Raw genomic sequence first — 23,995 nt, 5'->3', positions numbered from 1 at the left:
AACGACGTCTCCATAAAACATACTAGAACTGGTTAGAACACAAGATTTATAAAAAGCGGGGACTACAAATATCAAATTTCAAAAACATGGCAACACTACGAAAATGTGCATATCTCATGCCAATGCATCAACTACTTTAGATGATAGAATGCTTTGTGGGGGTTTTTATCGATTTTTTCTTCTAATTAACATGTAAGATTGAAAAATAACGTCAACTACTTCTGATTTTGTTTTGTAGGTGTGCACAATCAACATCGATTAAAGATAAAATTATTGTTCATGAATTCCGTTTCCGCTGGATAAACTGAAGTGGTGTGCTGTCATCGATGCGGAATCAAAATCGAAAAGAAACACGGACTATTCTTATCTCTAAGAGGATGGAGGCAGCTCCTAAAATGAATCGAGTGAAGATAAATGGAAAATTTAAGAAAATCACTCGCGACAAAAAAAGTGTTTTAGTGTTACATGATTTGTGAATCGCTAGAAAAATCTGCTGATTATTTAAAAAAAAAATTGAAAACCGTCAGTGTGAAGGTAAAAATAATGATGGAAAAATCATGGATGCAAGAAGCAGCAGAGTGATTAGTGCATGCTACTACACATTAATAATGAAAAGGTTTCTTCTATCGGAATTGATCAGTGAGCGATAAAAACATGAAAAAATGAAAAGTACAGTTATTGTGGATTATCTGCTATTGTGATTGTGCTGCAACTAATCAAGGATAACGTTTGTGGAAGGCAGAATGTTTAATTATGTGATGATCTATATTTGATTTCTTAATATATGGCTGAAAAGGAAAGAATATATGATTATTTGAGTATTGAAACTAGCCTGCGCATTGCTATCTACAGCCAAAATGTAAGTACTGCAGCTCATGATTGTTTTTATTTTTTTTTTTCGTTATCGAATTATCCCAAATTTAACTCAACTCTGAATATGTGTCCAAGTGCAGGAGTTTTTTTTTATTCCATTTACGAAAAATTGAACTATTTGTCAACCCTTGGAGGCATCAATTCAAGAAACACAATCACTTGCTGGTCACAGGCTAAGATTGCATAACATTTTTTATAAAGCAAATAGAACTATGCTTTGGGGGGACCGCGTAATGCTTTGTGTAATTGTATAGAAAACGTCTCTCTAGACGATTTTTTGCATGTCAGTATGCTGTGTTTGTATTTGTGTATCACAAGTACTATTTTGATTTCATCATATAGAGATATTGCACAGCTCATCTTTTCATATAGATGTGAAATATTATGAACGTAATGGCATACAGCAAAATAATTAAAGGTGAAAACAAAAGGACACTGCCACAATCGATGCAGATGGCACTTTATCGTTCTTAAAAGATATCGGTTGAAATTGATGACGTTCCAAAAAGGTAAAACCTAGAGTCTCTATAGGTACAGTAATTATTCAGTGGCTCTAGCTGAACAGCTTGAGTCCCATTTATAGACAACAACAACAACAACAACAATAATAATAATAATCATAATAGTAATAATAATAATAATAATAATAATAATAAAAATAATAATAATAATAATAATGATAATAATAATAATAATAATAATAATAATAATAATAATAATAATAATAATAATAATAATAAAAATCATCATAATTCTACTAAAAATAATAAAAATAATAATAAATGACAATAATCTTCCATCCTTTTCGGGTGACAATGTTTCTTTTGTGTGTCACTCTATGACATAGTTTCGTGTTTGTCATGCTACACTTTGTGCATGTGCTAAATGATTAGAAGAATGCCTTTAAGTCGGAAAACGAGGCCAATTCATTCAGTTTGTTTAGAAAAAAAAATCTTTTTTATATATGTTAATTCTGAATAGCATAACTAGTGCTGGCACTGTTTCAAATCTGAGACGTTTCCTCAACATTTATGTTGAATGGTGTAGTGAGCAATCGCCTCAATTTCGATTCGAAAGAATACAAACAATCACGAATCTGGACTTCTAGGGTGAATCACATAAATGTATAGACGATGATGGTTCTGTGATTATCATCATCGATGACAATAAGCTTAAAAGACCAAATCATACTGTCACCAGTTATGATGAGAAAGTGGCAAACTAAGTGCATGAATTAAGTGGGCATGAATGTCGTGCAAGCATCATATTCAGGTTAATAACACGTCCTTTTATTTGGTGTGCTATTTAACAAGCCATTAGAGGACAGAACTCCGTTCTACTTCTGAATTTACTCCATATTGGGAATATTTGGTATTATATAGTATCGAGATTTGCAGCCAGTTTATCTCATGTATTGGACAAATTTAGAGTGATATAAGGAGCATCAAATCCAAATGTTTTTGGGTGAACCCGGCGTTGTGGTTTACATCCATGTTTCTCACGCTAAAGATCACGAGTTCAAATCTCATCCCTGGACAAGTCACGAATGACCTAAATGTGTCAGTGGCTAAAATACAAAAATAAAATATTTTAATTCAGAGCTTTAAGCGATTAATGATTAATGATTGCCTAAAATTTCTATTTCTATCATTGATTCGATCCATTACCTCATTGTGATGGTGGTTAAAGGTTGGTGATAAAACCATGCTAAATGCTTATGATTAACTTTAATCATTACTTCATTCTTCTTCATTCCGTTATTTAACGTCGGTCTTTGTTCCGCAATCTAGTGCCAATCACCGACGGACATCGATTGCCATCCATTGACGGCAATCCAATATGCAGGAAGGTAGCTTCCACACATGCGTAGGATATCGCATCCATTCAAACACACATGGGCCGGGACCAACGGCTTTACTTCCCTTCCGAAGGAAGACGTGACTAGAGATGTTTATGCCTCAGAAAAATCCTACCGACCTGGGATTGAACCCAGACCCGTTGGGGTGAGAAACCAGTCACGCTTACCTACACCTTTTGCACTGGCTACTTTAATCATTAATCATTTATTAAATTGTTAATGCCCTGCTCTAAATGTACTGGGTCCAATTTTATCAACACATTTTTTTTAATTATTGTAAATCTGATTATCGTATCACGTTTTTCACAATGATGTGAGAATAAAACAAATGCAAATTGTGAGTTTTTTGATTCTCAGTGATCAACCCGTTCCAAATCGGGTCCTATCATTCTCCCTTATAGACCGCTTCAGAAATTATGGGCACACACAAAGATCCCTGTTATCCCAAGTTAGAACTCTTTCCTGTGTCTACAGAGAAGTGGTCGGAAACGTGTTCATTTGATGTTTTATTAAAAAATGTTTTGGAATTCATATATAAATAAACATCCCAAGTAACATTTTAGGTTTTATGAAATACTACAAAGCAACTATAAAACAACATTCATAAAACCCTGGTCAAGGTTATTTTGTCATTAATGCATCCACCAAAACCTCATTAAGACTAGAATATGTCTAGTTGGCCCACCCTGGAGAAGGTTCTGAAGGGTGTATTCTCGAAGCTCTTCAATATTGATGTACTGCAAAAAGTTGTATGACGAACGCATTGAGAACCATTTGAAAGCTACAACAAAAGCTATTTAGCAACAATAAAAACCCTTTCCGAGCCATTTCCCCTAGCCGCATGCTGAATCCACTAGGAAAGCATCAATCAAGATAGAAAAGGATTTATGAATCCGAGCTTATCATTTTTTTTTTCCTCTGTTCGGGACATAACACCACTGCGACCAGTAATTTGATCTATTGTAGTATATCCCGTGTCCTTAGTTTAGTGCATGTCGTATTACTCCATCACTATTGAGAAATGATGAAGTATTCGGTTTTGATACAGTTGTCATTCTTGCCTTCATCGCAAGGAATCGATTCTAACTGAAAGGTTCCGCTATTTATACCCTTCGGAGTTGGAACACCCTCCAAAGGCGCGCCCCTTTGGCAGTCAAAATTGGATTCCTTAACAACAAAAACAAGCTATGACACCGATAATGACCATGCATCAGAACCCTAGTCTTAACCACTTCAAACTAGGGAACAACGATTAGAAGATTAGGAATCACATAGATGAAGACTAACTAACTCATTTTTCCCTTGTTTCAAGATCATCCTCGGTCCAGGCAACCCGAGGACTTATCACTATCAACAAGGCATAAAAAGTAACAAGGACTAAGATATGTTCCTTTGATTACTGAAAAATCCTGTTCCCCTAGTTTGAAGAAGTTAGGACTAGGAATCGGTGGTAGATCTTACATCCCGTAACGTACCACGAAAAGGTGATCTACCCACGTTACGGGGCTTATCATAGTAATCAATATAGAAACTAATGGTATAAAAATCTTGTTGAAAATCCAAATTTATTAAAATAGATCTCATTAAGTGGCCTAGTTTTAAGTGCCATATCAAATTGTATGTGAAATGTACGTGAAAACATCGAAAAAATTAAGCCCACCCTCGTAAAACGTCGATTTGACTAATTATTTAACATTGAAAAAAAAAAAATATTCTTCAGATCGAGCTTGGTCGAGATTTTTTTTTTATTATTTTCGCATTTAAATGTTTGCTCATTGCTAAATTTACCAAAATATAGTTATATCTAAGGAAATATAGATTGAAAATCAAAGATTGTAAAAAAACAAGCAAACTAATTGTAACATGGCGGTGGCATAAAAGTTGATTTTCATGGGTAATTTGTGAAAAAGTTATTTTGCTTTAAAGAATTCCTTAACAAATTAATAAGGTTTTAAAATGCCTTTTATGAAGAAAACTTGCAGGCTGAATTGTATTTATCTGAAGCCATTTTGCTTGATCCTAACCCGTTCAGATTTATGGCAGCATTTATGGAGGCAAAGTTGCCTGCAAAAAGTTAAACGTCAAAGTTTGTTTATCTTTCGATAGTTGCGCTGTGAGATCCAAGATTCTTCCAGGCGATTTTCTCCCGATGGATTGGGAGCAGTTACTCAGATAGTTTGCGATACTGTTTTACAACATTTCGCATTTCAAACAGCTGGAAGCGCAATCGTTCCCGAAAAAGATCCCCTTCTTCCGGATGGTTACATGATGCAGAGTAAACGGTTGAATGAAATTTTCGAAGAGTCTTTCGCCGAATAAAATCGCTGCTTTGGATCGGAAACCAGCTAATCTCCGCTAACTAACAGTTTCAGTGGTTTGCTGTCGGTTGTTATTTCGATTGTCATCGCAAGATCTGGAGAAGGCTGGTATGTTTTCAACTTTAGACAATGTTTTATGAGTTCGGGGGCCCCGCTCACTTTACTCATCTCCGACAGATGGTCAGTCGTTGGTGGTGTGCTGGTTCTTCTAAAGAAGTAAATTTATCTGAAATCGACTTGATTGTTTCATCCTACTTCGTCTATCCTTCGAGATTTCCTTGTCATAAATTTGGCATTTATTAACTACGAGGAACCATCTTTTAACCTCAATTTGTAAACAAATTAATTGGGGAGTTAAAGCAGCAATAAATGCTTTTTTCTCTAATGCAAAACCTAATTGTTTTATGGTTGCTTTTATAATGATAGAACACGTTTATAAAGAATTTTATCATGACATTAATAAACAATTGCTAATGACGTTTATGCTTGAATAACAGAACAGTTTTATGGAGGGACTGATAACTGTTTTAAATTTATTTTTAAAACAAGACAGTTTTTAACTTTCCTGCCAGACTGTAAAAGGTTGTTAAAACAGCAAAAAGCTGAATTACTAAGCAGGAATGTTTTACACTTTAAAATGCTATATTTAAACTAAATTGATTGTTCATTGCCGTTATAAAACCATCATAAATCAGAGTGGATGCTTAATGGTTACTGAATTGTTACTTGGGATAAAACATTTTCTCATAGCAATATGATGAAATGCTAGAAGATAATGAACAAAAAGCTAAGTTTTCCAAAAGCAATTCCAAAATAATCTTCAAATAGTTTGTTCAAAGTATGTTTCTAACTAGAAAGTGAATACTCTTAATACCTAATTTTAGATATCCGTGGACAAATCACAACTTTATGCTGTTTTAGCACAGGCTTACAGGAAAATTTGTTTGGTAACTTTATGAATACTCTACAGCCTCCAAAGTGTTTATATAAATTCTCAAAAAGTTCGTTTTAGATTCAAGATGTCCAAAAACGTACTTTTGAAATGGGGGTAGAGAGGAGACGAAGCAGCCCATGTGAAAGTCTCAAAAATAAAGAAATCTAAATAGTTGGGGGAGACTTGAAATCCATTTTTTGTAATCGAGAGTGGACTCTCAGAATTTTGCCAGAAAACGCAGTGTCTTTTTTATGCAGTTCAATATTAATATTTACACAGATTCCGGGAACGAGTGCATATAAATTCTGTGGGATCGAAGTTTTATATTTTTTCTCACGAATAAGTGTGCGAAGTTTTCCTTAACTGATTTTTCAACTTCAAATCAAACTTTACAAAAGATCAAATGAAACAGCACCAATTCAATGATTATAGATTCTACTTATTCAAAGCTCTCTGAAACAAAATTTTACATAAAAAATTCAGCATCGTTGAAATACCCACCAAACGAATGCTTAAGTTCACCTATTTCATATGCTTCTTGTATTGAAATATCTAAACGTTCTGAGGGGGTGGTTAGAGCTATTTTGAATTTATTTATTTTTTTCTAGTTTTTACGTGATTTACACAACATTAAAAAAAAACATTTTAAAGCCCAAAAAAAAAGCATTGAAGAATGACCGCTGATAGAACATTCTCAGCCTCAAATGAAAGAGGATTTCGTTAGGTGGGCAATTTAGTGAAACTCATTTGTTTCATATTATTGTTGTTCTATCAACTCCTCTCAAAAATGTATACGTTACACAATCTGACATATATGTCGCCAAACCATTATCTTCGAAAATTTGAATGGTGTCAAGTGTGTCTAGTTTCCCCTATTAATGGGTTTGATTTTGGAAACACGATTTCAATGTTTTTAATTTGCTAAAAAAAAAGTGCAATTTGTCTATAATGTGCGAATCATGTTGATAATTCCTAGATTTAGCCATGTTTGGTGAAACTTGACTCTTCCGATGCTAGAACAAAAGTCAGGTAATTTTTAGAATGATGTCAATGTGGGTCTGCTCAACCAATGCATACGTACATAAACTTTTTATCCTAAAAAATTTTATACTGCTCCCATTTTATTAGTTTTTCATCGATTTTACTGTAACAGCATCCAATATTGCTAATGTTGTTTAAGTTTGTGAATTTCTATAGAATCAGCTTATTTTTTCTTAACTCTTTGTATTATGTATTTTGGATTATATGCACCCTTTTTCTGAAGTGTTTAAACCGCTAGAAAGGTTACTTCCTAAACTTTTCATTACTCGATTGGTAACGCCAGTGGGTTTAGTCGTTGCAACGTAAAATCTGGCGTATCATAGGGTTACAAAATTGTTTCTAGAGGCCAGTACACTTTCAGTTGTGCAATTATTTTTTTTACTATAGAGCAATCTAAAACATAATGTAATAAGCTTTAAGGGAAAATATTGATGGAGAAATCAATCAGTTAAAAACTTGCTACCGATTTGACAAAAATCAAAAAATGGTTTGGCGCTCTAAAAGTTAATATTTGAAACAATTCCCTCTCTTGTGAACAAAAAATACCGCTTTGACTTCATAAAATTTTCAATAATTTTTAACTAAGACACAACTATGCACAACCTCCTATATGAATCAACATTTGTTTTAATAATATTTTTAACGCCGTTTAGGTCATTCGTGACCTTTAGCGTGAGAGGCAGAGATGCTAAGCACTACCCGTCATCCATCTCAGAACTTAATTTATAATCAATTGGAACCTGTTTTTTATATCAAAATGGAAGTAATATCATACTACATTGAATAATATGATTTGGTGTGTCTGATGACAGAACTTGCCTTAGGGGATTTTTTTTTTAATTATCGGACAAATTGGGCCGAAGGTTCTTCGATTTCTATGATACTTCGCCCAAAGGCAGAGTTCATAGATATATTAACAAAAGTAAATTTAAAAAAAAAATCAGGGTTGCCAATTTTTCCGGAAAACCTTAGTTAAAACCTTAGTCTCCTCGTCCGTACGCGTAGCAGCTTAAATACCTATTTACTCATCTATATTGTATTACAATTAAGAAACTGAATATCATCCGTATCATTCGTAGTACTCTGTTGATGATTGTTACCAGACATGGGAATAAGAATGCGCAAGATGATGACGCCGCTGTCAACGAATATATAATATGACCTGGATGAAGTAACAAGTGGCTATGAACAGTTTTGTAAAATTCAAATAATCTTTGTGGGGATTTATGTATTGCAAAAGAAATAAAGCCCTATTTCAATTAATTTTAATTTATATTTCTTTTAGAGAGGTTGCACTAACTACTACTTATCTTACTTTTCATTATGATCAACTGTTTTCTTTACACGAGAACTTCGGCGAATGTTGTCGCTGGTACGTCTACATTTTTTTGGTATCATCAAGAGGAAAGCATACCTTATTTTCCAAGGAATCTGACTGATCGGAATATTCACTGACATATATGCTTCGCTCGTCTTTGGGGATTAATTCGTTAATTAGCTTTGGGATACAGGAAATAATAGCAATTCCTCGGTAATTATGTATGTTAGATTTTTTGCCACTTTTGAAAATAGGCATAAGAAAAGAGCTTTTCCTTGTTTTTGGGAAGTTTCTTGATTTTAGTGATATATTCAAAGTCCAGAATAATGGAGCTATAAGTTCAAGTGCCAGGCTCTTCATAAATAATGGTGGAATATCGTCCAGTCCAGAGCCTTTTCTTTTTTTTTTCCTTTGGTTTGTTTTTTTCCGTCGATCTTGTTTTCCGTGCTGAGCACCAATGCTACCGACGTGCCAGGAAGGCAGCTCCCACACCTGGACCCTACCTATCGACCCATCAACTCATGAACCAGGGACCAACGGCTTTACTTCCCATCCGAAGGAAGGCGTGATCAGAGATGTTATGCCTCAGAACATCCCGGCGACGCCGACTGGGATTGAACCCAGGCCTGCTGGGGTGAGAGGTAATCACGCTTACCACTACACCACGAGCGCCGTTGTCCAGAACCTTTGGAAGTATCCAAATTTTTCAAAGTTTCCATAAAACCCTGCACATTAACTTGATTAACTTTTATGTCACTAGTACATTCTGGAATGAATTCAACATAATCACGATCACGATCATCTTCTGAAATAGAGGTGTACATTTCTTGGAAGGAAGTAACAAATAGTTTGCAGATATCTGCTGCGTTGTCACCATCCGTTTCATTCAAATGAATTTTTGATGGATAATTGACTGATTTTAATTTAGTTTTAACGTAATTGAAGAATTTCTTTGGGCAAGATTTTGTACTCCCCGAATGCAATATCAATTGTCAAATTAATTCATCGCAAACACGCAAATAGTTTGCCAAGTTATCATTGATGCTTTGCATTTTATAAGCCTGATGTGCCTTTAGTTGTCGATTTTTTAAATTTATAATTTGTCTGTTATACCAAACAGGATGTGTTTAGTAACTTTGTCGTTTTCTTCTTTTTAATGGAATTTCTTCAAATATTATTATTTCAAATAATATTTTGTAGAAGACGTCAACAGCAGTTTCAACTTTTTCTTCATTCCTAAAAATCGTTTTCTAATATATGTTACTTAATCTAAATTTAATATTTTCGTAATTTTCAGAATGATAATTATAGTAAAAACCTTTTTATACTCACAATTGTAGGGTCTTTTATATTCATGTACAAGTAAAGGAAATTCGATTGCTGTGTGAAACGCTTCGTTTTCCCATAATGGATTAAGTGACTCGGTTAAACAGAAATATTCCTGAATATTCGTCATTAATAGATTTAAATAGCAATTTTGCTGATTTTTTTATAATATATCTGGTTAAAACCTAAACATTCAGTTTTGTCAAAAATAAAGTGAAGGGTTTCATTTTCCCCAACATCTGGAATTAAGATAGTATCATTTTCAGAGTCTGAAATTAAGTAAATATTACGTTGGTTGAAGTCTCTATAAATATGAATTTTTACTTCAGGCGGAAAACTAGCTGTAATTTCTTCAGCAATATTTAAAAAAAATCTTATCTTCAAATTTATATCAATGCCCGTAAAGTTGGGGGGAAATACATAGAGCCAAATATATGTTCAAATTTTCTAAATTTTGTAGCTGCAATGATTTCAGCATTAAATTTTGTCGAAATATCTATAAGAAATCCAACTCCTGACTTCTTTTCACACGAATGCAAATCACAGTGATCAAGCACATATGGAGCAAATAATCCGTTTCCTGGATTAATCTAATGGTAAATGCCATATCAGAGAATGCTTCATCGATTTTATTAACACGGTCGAGAAAACCGGATCAGGACTGTCGAACGATATTTTACAAAAACTGCAAAACGACGGAATCAACATAGCTGATTGCTGAAGTTATGACAACGGTGGGAAAAAGAATGGAGCACAGGCCAGAATTTAGCAAATTAACAATCTATCCCGTTTTGTTCCTTACGCTGTCCATAGTCTAAATCGTGTCGGAGTTCATGTAGCCAGTACTTCGCCTACAATGATAACCTTCTTCAGATTGTACAAGAAATGTTCAAATATTTCAGTAACTCAACTACGCGATGGAGGGCCTTATTACGGGTGTAACTTCACGGTGAATACGAAGTGAAGTGGCAACTTTTCATTCACGGTGAAGTGATTCCCATTTGATTTGCCCGGGAATCACTTCACCGTGAATGACAACTTGTCACTTCACTTTTTATTGACCGCGAAGTGACACCCGTAATAAGGGTTGGAGTGTTCTTAAAGAGTCTTTGAACTTGGCATCGACAACAACTTCCAATTGATACGACAACGGAAAATGAAAAAGATCGATGGACATGGAACCACAGATAATCGAACTCCTCTATCGAGTGAAGCCAGCTTTAAGTGGCAAGTAACCCAACAAACAATTTTAGCTGCAGATTAGCTTATACAGCCAAAATTTGCCTTATGCAGCTAATTTTTGCCTGTATAAGCTAAGCTGCAGCTAAAATTGTTTGTTGTGAAGCTCCGTATTCGATAAAATACTCCCACAGATGCAGTGGCGTGGAGAAGCAATGGCGGATATGGCTTGGAATTTCAACTTCCTAACACATCTTGAACTGTATCCTTGGATATTATCTCGAAGAAGTTTTTCCTAACATTGAAACGGTTCTATGGATTTTTTTGACGCTTCCAGCTACATGGCATCGCATGGCACAAAAAAATATCTTCGTTCCAAAATGAGCCAGGATAGACTCTCTGGCTTGGCTATTCTTTCGATAAACCAGGAATCGCTCCCAAAACATGATTTAGATGTTATTGTGGATCAGTTTGCATCAGCTAAGGCGAAAATTTTAATTGATTTTAATTGACAATTAATACAAATGTCAATAAACGTTATTGCAACTGAGAAAAGTGGATTTTATTAGTGTATCGGTCTATTTTACTTGACATATCACAAACTTGTATATGTAACAAAATAAATTAAGTGATGTAGATCAAATATTGTACATTCATTTATGTGCAATATCAACAATATAAACACTTTCGTCGAAATAAGTCACAAATGAAGAAAGAGTGTAAAAAATGTCTATTTGAAATGGAGCGTAATTTTCTTGGTTTACTAGGGGCGGCGCCAACCCTCACTACGTCCCTAGTGGCGACGATCATCCGAATGATCTGCTTCATAATATCGACCAGATCGTTTGACTTAGACGTTTCAGCTCGACCGACCGCTTGATTTTAATTTAACTTAATTTGATTTTATTATAATATAGATGGGTAGGTAGGTACATAAGCTGTTACGCATACGGAGGGTGAGCGAGTAGAAAGAACAATTTAGACCGGTCATCAGTTTTTCGGGCATAATATCTCATAAACGGTATGAGATATTATCTTGAAAGGTTCATCGAAAAAAGCTTATAAATTTCTAAACATGAAAACATTTTTTTGATAAACATCCATGATACAGACAATAATTTCCATAGCTTTTCTTTAGGATTTTCTTCAATGATGAAAAATTTCATGAGAAATTTGTTTCCAACTGTATTTTTTATCAACAGCTGACAAAATTACAAGTTATTTTTGTTAATATAATTTGACTGTGCGATGCTTGGTTCAAAAGTCATAATTTTTTTAATTTGGTGGTGTCTAAGAAAATTGTAAAACTATAACTAAGGTTTTCCGGAAAAGCAAGCCTGATTTTTTTTTTAAATTTACTTTTGTTAATATATCCAGGAACTCTATTTATGGGCGAAGTTTCATAGAAATCGAAGACCCTTTAGCCCAAACCTGTTCGGTTATTAAAAAATGCCCTTAGGTCAGATTTATATAACTTTCCCAGCAGCAGCGATAAAATGCCTGAGTGTGCTCAACAACGTGGAAATGAGTGCCGATTTCGTTGAGCTGGGTTTATTGGTCATGGGTACTTGGATTTAAATTGTTGTCTTCCTGTACTGTTGATTTTTACGGCTGGCTTGTAGGGCCTGCACCAACCCCTTGTCCCGTCGGAGGACCATCGTGCACAGCACTGCTTAGAGTGTCAAACTGGCACGAGGACGATGATCAACCGCTCCTAATATGTCTCTCTGTCAGCATACGACCAAGATTCCACTGGGGTTAGTCAGCTAGCACCGCAGGAAGGTAGGAATAGGAGTTACTGCAGAAGACGCTAACGGCCACTAAATGTGGTCTATATTATGCTTGCAGGAACGCATACTCAATTGCTTACATCCTCACATTCCCATTATCATTCTACTCTCATTTACAAAAAAATCAGGAAGAAGAGGATCGTTAGCCTCTCCAACAATATTTCGTATTCACATAGAGAGTTCTACTATCAGAATCTTGAGAAAGTGTAAACTCATAGCTTTGTCATTTATTACACTACCTGACTCAAATATCATGAGCACCTCTAGTGGTGCATTGAACAAACGTGAAAGACTTCCATCCTGTATGGCTTTTTACCTTTGCCTTGACCTGTCGAGTTGCTTGATATCCGTATTGAAGCTCCACCGCCCATGTTCCAATCCAGCGCATGCATGATGACAGATTTCACTTCCGTCTCTTCGTCTCCACTTCCGTTCCAGAATGTCTATTGTTATCAGCTTCTGATGATCAGCATTCAAAATTCAGTTGTACAGTAAGATGGGTCAACATTTTTAGGGGAACAGGATTTTTCAGTAATCAAAGGAACACATCTTTGTCCTTGTTACTTTTTACGCCTTGTTGATAGTGATAAGTCCTCGGGTTGCCTGGACCGAGGATGATCTTGAAACAAGGAAAAATATGAGTTAGTTAGTCTTCATATATGTGATTCCAAATCTTCTATTCGTTGTTCCGTGGTTAAGACTAGGGTTCTGATGCATGGTCATTATCGGTGTCATTCCTTAATTTTGTTGCTCAGGAATCCAATTTTGACTGACAAAGGGGCGTGCCTTTGGAGGGTATTTCAACACTCCAAAGGGTATAAATAGCGGGACCTTTCAATTAGAATTGATTCCTTGCGATGAAGGCAAGAATGTCAACTGTATCAAAACCGAATACTTCGTCATTTCTCAATAGTGATGGAGTAATACGACATGCACTAAACTAAGGACACGAGATATACTACAATAGATCAAATTACTGGTCGCAGTGGTTTTATGTCCCGAACAGAAGAAAAAAAAAGATGGATTTACAATCACAGCAAAAGTCAATTTTAATATTACATCCAAGAGGATGCACTAATGAAATCTCATGAAATTTTTACGGCCACAAAAAACAAATGCAGTAAAAGCAGTGTAATGTCATTCAAAGTGTTTTTATGTTACTTCATACGCGAAGTAAAAACACTTTGAATGTAACAACTCAAGGTGGCAGTAGCCGTCAACAATGCTGATGATGGTACAGCATGAAACAACCACCCTACTGCTTTCTTGAGTAAAGAAGAAATGCATTATAACACACCATCGACTGGAAATGCTCTCGCAATTTGGGGCTTTAGGTAGCGATGAAACGTCGCTAGAACTATTCCACAGCCGCAGTCAGTAATGAACAATGGCGAACGCACACCTTTTGCCTGTAGATTTGAATTACGGTTTAGCGACTTTGCAGCCAATTTAATTGTTTATAGGAAAGTTTGAACATACTGAGAGGTAAGCACATATCATCGGTAAGAGACGTGTGTGTGAGAAAATTTGCGAAAAAATCTAAGGGCACCGGTGGGATTCGAACCCACAATTCCCATTCAGTACACGGGTGCATTGCCAATTATACAACGGTGGACCTATGGTCTACGGATGTATTTGGCTAATGGATCACGGATTCGAAACTCAAATGTCATTAGCCAAATACATCCGTAGACCATAGGTCCACCGTTGTATAATTGGCAATGCACCCGTGTACTGAATGGGAATTGTGGGTTCGAATCCCACCGGTGCCCTTAGATTTTTTCGCAAATTTTCTCACACACACGTCTCTTACCGATGATATGTGCTTACCTCTCAGTATGTTCAAACTTTCCTGTAGATTTGAAGACATACTTCAAATCTCCGCGTACATCGTACGGGTGAGGCAAAAAGTGTGCGTTTGACTTTGTACTGTCGCATTAATGGCCCTTCGCTCATTTTCAACTTCTATTCAATTTTCATACTGCCGTACTTTAACGGAACTATCCACCTACCCTCTTCTAAAGATCATTCTCTAGCTAATAAATTATCACACTAAAGCTTAGCATTTCCAACCAACTCTGAGTGTAATGGCAGTTCATGCACTGTATTTATGATAATTTTGTCCTTTTTTGCAAGTAATATTACACCATATTTTTTACACGATTGTAGTGCATCCACTTTGATGTGATATCAAAATTCAATATGTCATTTTGAAACTATAAACATTAAACCTCAAATTTTATTGGATTACACCTAAGACAACAAATCAAGAAGACTGGCAACTCTTCCATTTTATCATTCGATGGCTATGAGACAGGTAGAATCGTGTCATCCGCCGCTCAAAGGTAAATGCTCCGAACGAATTTGATAGCAAAGATTACATCCTCAGAAGAAAGGTTTGTGTATTTCTCATTTTTCTATGCATTCGCCAATCTTCTTGATATGATGTCTTCGATTACACTCAATCTTCCTCATTTGAAAGATTTATTTATCAATGTCTGTAAACTGAAATAAGTTTCTATCAAAGAATTCTTGAGATCAAACCCTTCATACAAATAAATGATTTCATATATCGCATCATGAAATTTAACTAAAGTCCGATCGTCCACACGATTTCCTCGAGGGCACCCGGAGCATGTTCTGATGTGACGCATGTATGTGGTACTGAGTGTGTGTATTTTTATGCTTTATGAAAGAAATTTTTAGCGGTAGACTAGTTAATCTCGTTGAGTGGGTGTAGTAACTCATGTTACATACCCTTCTCGTGCTATTTAGGCAAGAGCATAACGACGATGAAGCATGTATAAGAAAATTCTCGAAAATGCTGTTAGAATAAGCTTTTGAAGATGCATCTAGAAAGACGAAGCCACTTTATAAAATCTTAATGAAAGAAGCTTCTAGAAAGAATCTTCAAGAAGAAACATCTGAAACAAGCTGCTAAAAAGAGTTTCTGCCAAAATGCTTCTAGATTAAACTTCTAGATATAAATTTTCAGAAATAAGCTTCCAGAAGACAGCTTTTAAAATATATTTCTAGTAGAAGCGCGGATTGATGTGCTGTGGTCCTGGAAAAATCCCGGATTGTCTCCGAAATTACGATTATTTTGTTTCTTGAGATATAGGGGAAATGTAGGTAATGTCGGCCTACATGTCCCTAATTTGGACCCATACATAAATTCAGCAATCGACTAAATTTTCAATGGCAACCAAAAATATCCATTAGTAACTTCCCAATAACGCGTTCATCTAGATAAAATAGATAAATATCAGATTTTGAGCGTTGGGCCCAATCTTAGATCCATAGGCCAACATTAAAGACATTAGATCATGAAAAATGCAAACTTTTAAAATGTATGGACACTTAAAAATTTACAAGAAAAAAAGTGAAAACTGATCTGTTATCTGATATTCCAAATCCAAAATACACGCCATTGTTGATGTAACATTTCTAAATGGTCTATGCATCATTAATGCAAAGATGCAAATGCTCATTTGGCATAGTACAATGTTTTCCGCAATTATGCAATCAAGGGAAGCTATGATAACACGTTTTACTTGTAACACTAGTTTACAAAACAACATAAAAAGTGTGAACTTTAGTGGTTGGCCAACGTTTCTAATGCAAAATCCTACGCTGAATTCAATGCCGTGGTCAGAAAAAATTAAAGTCGAGCCATTTTTGAGATATACAAAAAATTTGATTTTTTGAATTTTGGACTAAGGTACGATTTCTAAAATGTCAATATCTTTGGAACTAGTGCACCAATTTTAAAAGTTTTTTTTTTTATGAAAGTGAAGCTAAATAAATTTGCTAGCGTTCACTAGAATATTATGTCTTAATTAAAAATTGAATTTTGAAGTCATTTAAAAATTTACAGCATTTTTTTTTTATTTTTCCTGCGAATTTTCCATAAAAATCTTGTTTTAATCAACCTTTTTAATGGGATAAAAAGATTCAAAAAATCATGTCATAATTTATTCTTAAAGTCCATTAAAAACTGAAGAAAATGAGCCTTTAATGGATGAAATCGGTTGGAAATTGTCGAAGTTATGATTTTTTTTGTAAATTCATGGAAATTGAATGTTCCAAGATTGGCCGTGGTCCCGCTCCTAGGTTCATGCACCACTTCCAGTAAGCCTTTCTGCGGACGTGTACGCATACGGTGCATTTCACTAACACTACCAGCTGTCACGCAAAATTAAATGGGATATTTTCAACAATATAATTTACGCTAGTGTTTGTGAGACCGCTCGGCGAGAACCTAACGCAACCAACTCAATTTGGCAGCTTTCTTTCTTTAACATTGCTTAACGATGTATACGACAAAACGTGAATTCAAGTGTAAAAATGATCCTCAAAAGTTTTGTTACGCGTGTGGCAACTATATATTTACAAAATCGGTCAATTTCACTGCTTCGTTGCAAACTGCATACAGGCTTTATTTTAAAATTGATCCTGGAGACTTTGACGAACCGTGGATTCCAAAAGTATTATGTAGTTCGTGCAAAACGTGATTTTTTGAATAACTTTCATATAAACAATTTATGTACAGCATGGTAGTGCTTTGTTCTTTCCTGATCGACATTATCTTACTTCATCTATTTTTGATAAGTGTTAATGTCTTATTTACTAACTCACTTATTTGTTATCTGTCAGTCGCTATTTGTCCTTTGACATGCCCACCATATGGCGGCGACCGTTTTGTCATGCAACGGATTGTTATTTCTGCTTGACAAAAGTTAAGCAACAAGGACGTCACAAAACAGTTGAGTATCCACAAGTGGCTTCTATGACAAAACCTGTTCCACATTCAAGTTCGGTCCCGTATCCTGTTTATCCAAAGCGGAAACGAGCCCCTCTGTTGAATCGACCGTTACAAAAAGTGAGGAGGAATTCAAGGAGGAATGCGAGGAAGCCTTCGAGGTGAAATTGGAAAGAAACCCAAAACTGTTTACACAATCCGAATTTAATGATTTGGTGCGAGATCTCGACTTATCGAAGGAGAAATCCGAATTGCTGGCATCACGCTTGAAAGAACACAACATGCTGAGCAAGGAGGTCAAAATTTCTTGTCACAGGAATCGTCACAAGAAATTTGACAAATATTATTCTACAAAGGACAAGGCATGTTTTTGTCATGACGTAAACGGCTTGTTTGAAGAGTTTGGTGAGCCATATGATCCAGCTGAATGGCGTTTATTCATCGATAGCAGCAAGTTGAGCTTGAAAGCCGTTTTACTGCATCAAGGGAATGAGAAACCTATTATTCCATTAGCTCATGCCGTTAATATGAAGGAAACGTATGAATCAATGGCTCTATTGCTCAATTTGATAAATTACAATCAACACAATTGGAAAAATTTGTTCCGATCTTAAAGTGGTTGCCATGTTGACTGGATTGCAACAGGGATACACAAAATATATGTGTTTTTTGTGTAAATGGGACAGTCGAGCTCGTAAGGAACAATACGTCCGAAAAGATTGGCCAAAACGGGATAATTTCACAATTGGTAAAGACAACGTTAAAAATGATCCTCTTGTGGTAAAAGAACGCATAATACTTCCACCACTACATATAAAACTTGGGCTATTCAAAAATTTCGTCAAAGCGTTGCAAAAAGAAGGGCCGGCATTCCAGTACTTGAAATCAGTATTTCCAAATTTATCTGACGCAAAGATAAAGGAAGGTGTATTTGTTGGCCCACAGATCAAAAAACTGCTCAATGATTCCGCATTCAATAGAGTTTTGACACCAGATGAGGAAGAAGCGTGGAAATCGTTCCAGCGTGTTGTCACAACCTTTTTAGGAAATTTCAGAAGCCCAGATTATGAGGAAGCCGTTGATGAATTGCTCAAAAATTATGAGAAAATAGGTATAAATCAAAAATATTGTGTTTGTTACATATAATTAATTTCAAATCCTTTTATTTCACTGAACACAGGTGTGAATATGTCTTTGAAGATACATTTCCTACATTCTCACATGGATTTTTCCCCGGAAAATCTTGGTGACGAGAGTGATGAGCACGGCGAACGTTTTCACCAACAAATGAAGATGATGGAACGTCGTTACCAAGGGTTTTGGGATGAAGCATTGATGGGTGACTATTGTTGGATTCTGATTCGAGAAACAAGTTCAAAACATCGAAGACAAAGTCATTCGATTCTCAATCATTTTTAATAAAACCTAAATAAATTTCTTTTGTATCAACTCGGTTTTAAATCCTGATATGCCTTAATCAAATTGATATGTAGAGAAAAGAATCTCCCATGAAAACTTTACATGCGATTTGGATGCTTACAACGACACCTAGAAAAGGAACTCTAAAGCTGTTGTATTTCAGCAACATTTTTAAGTGTTTTACAAAAATGCTCATAACTTCGACAATTTCCAACCGATTTCATCCATTAAAGGCTCATTTTCTCCGGTTTTGAATGGACTTTAAGAATAAATTATGGAATGATTTTTTGGATCTTTTTATCCCATTAAAAATGTTGATTAAAACAAGATTTTTATGGAAAATTCGCAGGAAAAATAAAAAAAAATGCTGTAAATTTTTAAATGACTTCAAAATTAAATTTTTAATTAAGACATAATATTCTAGTGAACGATAGCAAATTTATTAAGCTTTATTTTCATAAAAAAAGATTTAAAATTGGTGCACTAGTTCCAAAGATATTGAAATTTTAGTAATCGTACTTTTGTCCAAAATTCAAAAAATCAAATATTTTGTATATCTCAAAAATGGCTCTACTTTAATTTTTTCTGACCATGGCATTGAATTCAGTGTAGGATTTTGCATTGGAAATGATCATCACCTTACCGAGTTCAAAAATGCTGTAAACTAGTGTAATTTACAGGACGAGGATACCAAATAAGTGGTTTATGTATAAAACTTGTCAATTTCGCTGTAAAGGAGTCACAACCACCGATTTAATGATCGCTGAGTGCTCACTCATCGTGAAGCTTAGCGATAATTCAAACCATTATCATTATGTACACAACGGCGCCGGTGATGTAATGGTAAGCGTGATTACCTCTCACCCCAGAAGGCCTGGGTTCAAAAACAAGATCGACGGAAAAAACAAACCAAAGGAAAAAAAAAAACAAATCATTATGTACACACTACGAAAAAGTAATGTAAATTTCGGTTCCCTGAGACTGACATAATGATATAAAAATCAGTTTAAAGAGACTAGAAAATCAATTCAATTAAATGCAATTAAAGTCGTTTTGCGTATGCTTCGTTTGAGAAATACTCAATTTTACATGAAATGTTTGTTTACGTTCCATGATTTACGTCAAAGATGAATTACGTCACGTGTAAAAATAGTTATTTCTAAGTGTGTAATGTAAGTTAAAGAAACAAAATATTTTTTATAATACCATATAATTCCATAATACCGGAATGAGCATTTGCAACCCTGCTTTAATGTGTTCTTTTTCTCACGCAAAAATGATCATGCAGATAAATAAAGCCCGCACACTTGAGCAGGAAAATGTTCGACTATTTGATTCGCTTCGTATTTCTACTTTTGCTCTGTGGCTACGTTTTTGATGTGTTTTAGAAGAAGCAGTAGATGAAGAAGACAATTTTGATCAAATATCATCAAATTTAATCTAATCTAGCACCGATACAGCATGAAAGCATCATGGTGAATGATAGATATACTTCCATCATTTTTCTTGTCTATTTGATATATGTTACACATCAAAGATACGTCATACATATCAAAACCACCAGGGCCACTGTACAGTACCTACTGAGCGGCAAGATGATGCAGAAACACATCGGCCTATATAAATCGCATTTATTTAAACACTATGCTTTAGAATCTAACAAATGGGGGAAACGTGGAAATCTCGTACGCTACCTTTCGATATCATGTTCTTTAGAAATGGTTGATTGTTGAAAGGATCTAGTCTAAAAAGGTCAAAACATATTTTTTTCTCTGAGCACTATCTATTGCAGTAGTCCTATATGTCTTATAATTACAGCGCTATTGAAAAAACATCACTAGCTTCTTGATGCTAAAACGCCGTGTCCGAACTGGTGGATTAATCAACATGACTGTACCTCGGATTTTTCGTCGCCTAAAGATAGTTTCGGAGCTAACATTGATAATTAATTTGGTTTTAAAATATTCTTTCGGGGAACATTCAAACTATTCAATGGTTCCCCATGGAAAAATGTCCCATAAATTTACCCCGATAGAATATATTAAAACCAATCGATTTAGGAATGTTGCTATTTGTGAAGAAAAACTCGAGGTTCATGACATTTGATTAATTCGCCATTTCGGACACGGCGTGCATCGTAAATTTTATCAATATATTTAAAAAATTATCAAAGTGAAAATTATAATAATTAAGCAATTAGTTTTGGAATGCTATTAATTGATTGAGGTGTTGAAATATTCCAATTGGATTAAAAAAGTGCTAGAACGTTTCATTTGAATATGCAATATTAGATGAAATCCGTTCCTAAACACTTCATACAATATCTCTTGCATCATTTTTATGAAAGTCTGACCTCGAGTAATAGTCATGAAAACAGCATGCTGTCTAAAAAGATGTATACAGTCTCAAATTAGAAATGAGCGGTTGTGCAAGGAAATTATTTTGTCTTTGTTGTTATTGAGTCATGGAACCAAACAATTTTTATGCCAAATATTATATTTGAAAATATTTTGCAGTTGGTCACAAATTATAAATCAAAAGTGCGGCTCTTTTGACTTAAAACATCTAAATCAGTTAAGAAAAATTGAAAAATCAATGCTTTAACGCCAAACGTAAACAATAGTTTCTTTCACACTATGAAGATTAATAATCCGTTAATAAGTTGAACAAGTAATTGTTAAAAATAAGTTAAAATAAGCAAAATGCCACTGTTTAAAATGTTTAAAACAACATTTTGTTTTGTTGATTTAAGCCCAAAGCAATGCTCGTATTTTAATCTTGTTTTGCCCTTGTTCAGTGCTCCCTTAAGAATCTCCTCTGAAAATATATAGTTGTTTGCTATTTCTATTGAATACACCCTAGAGGCATAGCATAGCTTAAACTGACTACACGTATCAATGGATGCTACTCCGTGATTGATCAGAATCAGTGGAATTGCACGATGACTCAACTGAAGGGCGCTGGAAGTGACCGTCCATTCTCAATGTTCAAGTTTTAGTGACTTCATATGTTAAAGATTAATAACGGCACCGGACACGTTTTTGGGACTATGAAAGCAATATTAGAGTGACGTTTGCTGTACATATTAGAAACCGAGTTTACCTCTGCGTCCCCACAAAGGTCACAGAAGAGGAAATTTTGTTAGTACGGTGGGTTCGTTGGATCAGGATTCACCTTGATAAGTGAAGCGATCCTAGTTTTAATTTAATGTATTATTTTCCGAAATTGAATAAGATTTGCAATCTTTTGGTGGGTGGTAGGCAATTGATGCGACCCTAGAAACTCAGTAATATAAACGAGCCTGGGATAAAACCCACGATCTTCTGCTCAGTAAGCAAAAACGGTTGGACTAGCCCCTTTTATTGCATCATTTTTTTTTACCATCGACGATTGTTCTTGCCGGTGAGCATGAAGATATTCAAATAGAGTGATGTCCCGCATCAAGCATACTTTATATTTCCCAGAGAAAACCTTTTTTTCGGAGTCTCGACCGAGTTCCATCTCACTAACGATTGGCCAAGTACCGGCGAAGGTTGCTACAAAATGAATGACATTAAGAAAAAAAAAATCATCTTTAAAGAGATCTCTACCGAGCTCTATTGCGTTTTAAATCGTTCATTACTCCTTCAGATTTTGCCGGACCGTCGTGACTATGTGCCACTCATTTGCATCACAACCACCGATACAAGCTGACAAGGCTCTAAAAAAATCACACAGCATTATGTAGGCCACAAACTTTTGCACAAACGATATTGGGCTACACCTTTTTACAATTCCAAAGTAAATTTAATGCAACTTAAGTAAAAACTATTTAAATTGGGAACATCTTTGCTCAAGGAAGTAACAATCTAAGTGGTAAAGATCTCATTTTTACCCTCAATTTTTGAATTGTTTTAAATTAAAGTGTACTAATGGATTTTAATGGAAATATACAGGAATATGACTATACTTTCTCCAGTAAATTGAGAAAAACTTAATAACGAACAACAATTGGCGTATAGACCATAGTTGCAAAGTTGTTTGTCATAAAAAGTTATCTGACTGTATTTAATCGATTATAAATATTATATTGATACCCACTTTTCAATACTGAATGTCATTATGCGCCAAAAAAAAACATGACATTACTGAGAACTGACAAACATTTCATAATAAAATGGAACATCTTGCAGGCCGAAAAGTGCGGTTAGAATATTTGTTCAGCGATAGCTTAGAAATATTTATATTTATCAAAATCTCATCGGAGGTTGATTATGTTTTTCAGAGCTATCGTCTCATATATTTTTTTAGTAATACCCTTGTGTATCATTTGGAGGGAGATCTCCCTCCGGATTCCAGACTGCGTGTTATTTTGGACCGCCCTAATGGACTTTTTGAAACTTCAATTCGCAGTTCAAGCAAATTGAACACCGAAATAAATCGGTTAAACAGGGCTTAATTGCGTTGATGGTATTGCTAATATTCGTTTTATGTATCAAAACAGATGTGCAAGTATTGTTGAGCATTTCCAACCAAAAAAAAAATGAATTCCAGGCTCAACCTTCTCAGATTTGTATGAAACTTTGCATAATTGTTCGTTGTGGTCAATCATATTTTCCAAATGGCGTTTTAGATATTTTTCAATAAATTATAAATCGAAAATATCACTTCCAACCGAAATGACGTCTGAGACAACGTTGTGGGAAATAAACGCTTTTCATGAAAAATGTACACGCTATAAAATTTAAAGATATTTGAAAAAAAAAAAAGAATCTAAAGAACTGAATAACTTTAATAACCCTCTTCAATATGTTTTACCTATTATGATATTTTCTGTGAAAATTTAAAGTTGGACATTTGAAAAATCACAAAAACATATAAAAACAAGTTTTGATCAAATGAAATTTTTGCACAAAAAATGATTTTGAAGGTCTTAAAAATTATTATACGTGCAAAGTTGCACGAAAAATTGTTTACAGAAAAAGTTCAACAATTTGGCCAAAAGTTGTTGTTCAATGATTTTTCTAAATTTTTAAGGGTCTGTCTCGAAAATTTCACAAAAGATATTTTTTATAAGCTTTTAAATGAAAAATATTTAAAAAAAATTGAAGATGGCTATTTTTGTTGTTGCTTAAGCAATAAACACTTTTCAGGTTTTTTATCCAAAATTACTTGAATTCTTTTACCATGTGTATTGT

At 34.8% G+C, this 23,995-nt stretch overlaps 1 protein-coding gene across 3 annotated transcripts in view; it reads left to right on the top strand.

Annotated features, from left to right (window-relative positions):
- Window positions 1–717: 717 nt before the first annotated feature.
- The window catches only part of LOC135710670 (innexin shaking-B-like), a 135,943-nt gene continuing 112,665 nt past the window's right edge, over window positions 718–23,995 (top strand). For all 3 annotated transcript variants that reach the window (XM_065233312.1, XM_065233311.1, XM_065233315.1), the window contains exon 1: window positions 718–859. The gene's annotated coding sequence lies outside the window, so the exon portion shown is untranslated. The remainder of the gene's footprint in view (window positions 860–23,995) is intronic.

This window comes from Ochlerotatus camptorhynchus, unplaced genomic scaffold, assembly GCF_037179485.1.
Source record: "Ochlerotatus camptorhynchus isolate MF236.1 unplaced genomic scaffold, CSIRO-AGI_Acam_v1.1 ptg000400l, whole genome shotgun sequence".
Lineage (NCBI taxonomy): Eukaryota > Metazoa > Arthropoda > Insecta > Diptera > Culicidae > Ochlerotatus > Ochlerotatus camptorhynchus.
Note: the sequence above shows the minus strand (reverse complement) of the source record. Positions and strands in the feature narration are given on the sequence as shown.